Raw genomic sequence first — 5,949 nt, forward strand, 5'->3', positions numbered from 1 at the left:
ATTATTGTCTTTTTAAGTCCAGGCCCTAGAACTGCTAAACACCACCCACCCACCGTCACTACAACACATGAGCGAAACAACTAATGAAAACTCTCACATTACACTTAGAATATTCTAACTCCAAATCAGTCTTAAACCTTAAACGCCAAACAACATCATTATAAGATAACCAAGAGTTCATTGTAATGAACTAATAACAAACTTATAATGAACTTCGAATTTTTAAGTTATACCAAATTATGTTATTGTTTTCAAATCTATGAATTCCCTATAATAAACTCTGCGATATTTTATATTGAATTCCCTATATACTTATACAACTATTTTCATTTTATTAGCATGCAACCTAAAAATGAAGATACTTCTTTTTCCCTTATTAATTGATTTATTCAAGAAAGTCCAAGATAATTGAATAATTTTTTATTTTTGGTAAAAAAATAACTCTCTCATACTTTATTTACTCTTTATCTCTTTTACTTTATTTTCTCTTAATATTTTATTCTCTATTTACCTTATACAAAAATCTCTTTCTTAATTTTCATACTGAAAATGTGACTTAATTAACAAGAAACAGAGAGAGAGTGTTGGGACGGAGGGACTAGGGAGTATTTGTATAAATAAGAAGTTATACTTTGGTTTACACGAGTACTTGGACTCAAAACAACACTCCGTCGTCTGTTTTGTTTTGCAGTAGGATCTTTATTTTGTTTGTTGAAGCTCTTAGAATTTCTACTCAACTTTAACTTTGAATTGGTGCATTTCGCTTATAAAAATAATTAGATTATTTTTCGGAATAAAATCATAACAAATAAACAGACTATACAAACACGCATCGCAATAGTAAAAAGTATCCTGAAAAATCTCCACCATCGAATTAATGAGTTTCTAGGATAAGAATGTATAATATTTAAAATTTGAATATTATATGGTCACATAGTCCATTTCGAGAAAAGTCTTGGTCATGAAATTGTACTGTTTAGGATCTTAGGCTTTGCAGTTTGTCAAGATGCAAAATAAATGTGAGGGTCTTAGCTGTTGCATGTAGAGGAACAGTTTGTGAAGTCTTGGTCATGAAATTGCACTGTTTGGGTCTCTAAATAAATGTTCATTGATTTAGGATCTTACCTATAGTCTATAGATAAGGATTGACTTCATAGTATACATCATATAGCTATTGTTTTTCCCAAATAATGACACGAATCATAAATAAATATGAAACTATACGCTACTCAAACTTGGTGTGGTTAGACCCTAATTGGTGTAGTTTATAGTATTAACGTATTTTATACATTGCACATTTAATAATTACAATAACATGTAACATAGAATATTAAACTTTAAGATGTACTCCATCCGTCCCAAAAGAATATGCACTTTGGGTTTGACATATGTTTTAATGGAAAATTGGTAAAGTAAGAAAGAAATAGAGAGAAAAGTAAGTATTGTTAATGGATAATGAGTCTCACCTCATTAGAGAGAAAAAAGTTTCCAAAATTTGAAAGTGCATATTCTTTTGGGACGGACTAAAAAGGAAAAAGTGCATATTTTTATGGGACGGAGGAAGTAGTATATTTTCGAATTACTAGACTTGTTTACTAGACTACATAGTCCACGCAGATCCTATTATGAGACGGAGGAAGTAGTTTATTAAATTAACGTATTTTCTACATTGGACATTTAATAATTACAATAACATGTAACATAGACTATTAAACTTTAAGAAGTACTAGTAAATTTTCGAATTACTATAGACTTGTTTACTAGACTACATAGTCCGCCAGTAACACAAAATGGTCCACAAAAGGCTTCGGGTTATAGGATTACTCGATGTCATAAGAATTAGACTACATATCTCCCTATAAATAATGGATTCTTAGGAAGCCATACTATTTAACTCCTGATAAAAAATCCATAGCACTAAGAAGATTTTAATTACTACTCCCTCCGTCCCACTTTAGCAGTCCCATTGACTTTTCTACACTCATTTTGTAAAAATGATAATAAATAATTAAAGTGGAGAAATAATAAAGTGAAAAAGAGAATAATATAGAGAAGAGTCTTATCTACATTATTCTCTTTTTTACTTTATTATTTCTCCACTTTAACTATTTATTATCATTTTTACAAAACGAGTGCAGAAAAGTCAATGGGACTGCTAAAGCGGGACGGAGGGAGTATTTGTCATTAATTTGTTGGAGGCCACTATGTACGTAGTCAAATACAGTGAAGACGTTAGTGAGAAACGAATAGAATATGGCAACCAGGGCTTTATCTATGATTGAATTAGTTGTAAGCGTGGAGATGGCAGTTTTTGTCAAAAAAGAAAAATTCAACAAGAGGTAATGATAAGTATGACCTTTCCGAACATATCCACAGTATTGTGGAGTATTAATTTATTAATTCCATGAGGAAAGTTATTTAGTACGTAGGGATACATAGTTTACGAGGATGAAGCTAAAGCTCATGGGCAGAAGACGACCCTATAGTTGGTCCCACCGGGGCAAGTAAAAGTGCTTGTGGGATCATCCTTTGGGTAACTGTAGGCATCAGGGCACCTCTGTTTGAAAAACCTCGAGAGATCGGTGGGCCCACACGGCCCTGTGTTGCAGCAGTACTCGTTGGTCTTGTACACCGTGCATGGGTTGTTGCACCCTCCCAGCGCCCGCAGCTGGTTGGGGCACTGCCCGTTGATATCTGCAGTGCACCTAATCCCGCGGCTGCACCCGCCGGAGTTAGGGCTGAATTCCATCGGCACGTTGAATCCGTCGACCAATGATATGTCGAAGAAATCAAGGTTGTTGAACTGGTTCAGCGCGTATTCTGCTAGTGTGTTTGGGGGCAAGCCGTAGCCTCTGCACTCCAGCAGCCCACCGCAGTCGCCCGTCTGGCACCGGCCTCGACCGGCTCCATCAAAGGAGCATCCGGTCCTCGGCCATATTCTGGCGCCTGCTGTGCCCGCGGCTATGTTGAGGATCCAGGTTTGGCCGCGGTTGAGCTGGCGGCCGCAGCCCAGACGGTGTAGGGGCAGTTGTTGCGGACGGTGAAGATGGCGGCGTTGGCGAGGGCGGAGCAGAGGGCAATCAGGAGGAAGATGAAGAGGGGCCTCATTTTAGTTGCTAGGTTTTCTTTTGATGGCTTGATTGAAATGCATTGCTTGGAGATCTATATATAGATTGTAGAATGTTAACAATGCATGTGATACAAGTCGATGTTATTGGAATTTTGCAATATATAAATGTGCTGATGTAAATGTGCTGACGTCTCTGCAGCGTATACTCGGTTGTTTGTGATTGAAGACTACGATTAATAATGCGTTATTTGATGCGTTATAGAATATAAGACTCGGAGACTACTAAGTAAATTATATTTTAGGTTTTATTTATTTCCTAGTTAATAGAATTAGTAGACGAAAAATATTAGGAGTAATTGTTTTTCTTCTACCAAATTAGATTTTCCTTTTTTTGCTTAGTTTTCTTTTAGTTATTTTCTTTCTAGTTTTTTTTTTCCTAAGTTTAGGATTTCCCTTTACCTATATAAAGACCTCATTGTTGAACTAAAAAGATAGACTTTGATTATTAATTTTACATTGAGTTTTTATACTCTAGAGTTCTCAATTAGTTTGAGTTCTTTATTTTACCAGTTCAGTCATTCTCGTACGTTTCTGCTACATCATTATTTCTTATCTGTTTACCTTTTTTAAAATAGCTTGACTCATGCTAATGTATTTTGGCCCTACTCCATATATAATGCCCGATTAGATTGTAGCTCATGATTAACCATCTCAATTTCTCCCTTATGACTAATTTAATTATGGACAAATATTCCTTATCTAGTTTGTTCAGTATTGTATCTTACTATTATCTTGTCTAACGAACTAAACATTAGAGTATAAATACTACTCCCTCCGTTCCATAGTAATGAAGGCGAAATTTTCGGCACGGAGATTAAGAAAAATTGTGTTATTTGATTTAAGTAAAAAGAGAATAAAGTGAAAAATGAAAAAGGTAGAGAGATGAAGAAAGAAAATAGTAAGAGAGAATAAAGTAAGTGTGGAAAAATATGTTGACTTTTACTAAAAAGAGAAATGACTCTATTACTATGAAACGTACCAAAATAGCAAAATGACTTTATTACTATGGAATGGAGAAAGTACTTTGCTTGTTCAGAATCTCACTGTCCAGTCGAGGGGCCAAACTTGTGGGAGAATGTTCGATTTCTCTCCACCAAAAAATCCAACTCCATTTCACATGTCTCACTCTCTCATCTCCTTAATAAACTTATTCTACTCTCTCATCTCCTTAATAAACTTACTCTTTTTAAATAGACAACAAAGATTTCCATAGGAAGAGATTGTTTAATGTTTCTTCACCCGTGTAACTCTCATATGGATGCCAAGCAAGTTAGAATTCTGTAAGTTCATGAAATTAAACCCCTATCTGTTGCTTTTAATGCACACTGCCACTGATTAAAGTTAATGTTGAAAATATTACACATACTTATCATATAATCTCAATCTAACACATTTCCCGATTCAAAAAAATAACAAACAACAATAATAAAAGAAAGCCGTGTGTAACTGTAGTCGCAGTGTTTCAAAAATCCAGCAAGCCGATTCGGCTGCAAACTGGTGTTTGATTAGGTCTGATTTGCATTTGCAAATTTGTGATTTTCCAACCGTATATGCCAACCGATAAATTACCTTGTTCGACAGTCAACCGTCGGCAGTGGTGTATCCAGGATATTTGATTCGGGGATGCGAAATATATGACAAATAATTATATAACTCATTAAGAGATGTGATCAATGTATAACTAATTTTAAAGACATAACTAGAGAATAAATCTCAACCACACAATATGTCAATCCAAAGGCTAAAAATAAAGGAAACAAATCTTTCCTATTTAATTAACAAAAATAGAATAAGGGCATTATTGGAAACTAAATTTTATGGTAGAACCACACAATCTCACGCAAAAGTGCTCACACAAAATCAAACTCGGCAATGCCCTGTTCTACTCCGCCACCGCTCGCAGCACCGGCAGACCTCCATGCCCGCGCCCTTGCTTTCTCTTGCCCCTCTTCCGCCTCCTACAACTTCTTATCCCTCACATCGTGGCGCTGCGTTGCAACAACATTATAACCCCCTCTTTCTCGACTAATTTCAATGCTTCAACAAGATATAGCAAGACAGATGCTGATTTGTTGCAATCTTCATCGTTTATGCTCACGCTCAGCAATCTCCATTGTCAATTACGAAATCTTCACTGCAAGAGCTGATTTCTTCATCTCACTTGTTGATTTCACGATCTACTATATCTGTATATCATTGCAAAAGATGGTTTCTCCATTGTCAATTGTTGACTTCAAGATTTCCTAATTCAATATTTCATCACAAGAGTTGATTTCACCATCTCATGAATTGAATTATGTGATGATCGAAGATGGTGTACTTTAAGAAAAAATTAGTTCACTTTATTTCACTAAAATACCAAACATCATATTTACTTCACTACAAACAATATTTACTTCACTATAAACATCATAGCATCACTATATGATCAATATGCTTCACTGAAATGAAAAAATAGTACACTATAAGGCATGCAGAATATACTTCACTATGTGCACAATATACATCACTATATACTTAATATACGTCACTGAAATGATAAAACAGTGCACTATAAAAAATATTCTTCACTCAAATATCAAACATCATATTTACTTCACTATATGCACTATATACATCACTATACTTTCATTATACTTCACTGGAATGAAAATCGGTACACTATAAACAATATTATTCACCGAAATATCAAGCATCACATTTACTTCACTATAAACAACATGTTAAGTGAGTTTATTTTGTTGCAAACTTGTTTTTAGTTCACTTCTTACATACGTGTAGTGAAGTTCACTGCATACTTTTTTTTAGTTCACTACTAT

At 34.8% G+C, this 5,949-nt stretch overlaps 1 pseudogene; it reads right to left on the reverse strand.

Annotated features, from left to right (window-relative positions):
• Positions 1 to 2,357: 2,357 nt before the first annotated feature.
• LOC125220503 (thaumatin-like protein) lies at positions 2,358 to 3,155 on the reverse strand (annotated as a pseudogene).
• Between the last annotated feature and the right edge of the window lie 2,794 nt (positions 3,156 to 5,949).

Source organism: Salvia hispanica, chromosome 1, assembly GCF_029641045.1.
Source record: "Salvia hispanica isolate PSC_SH4W2 chromosome 1, Shi_PSC_v1, whole genome shotgun sequence".
NCBI classification, from domain to species: domain Eukaryota; kingdom Viridiplantae; phylum Streptophyta; class Magnoliopsida; order Lamiales; family Lamiaceae; genus Salvia; species Salvia hispanica.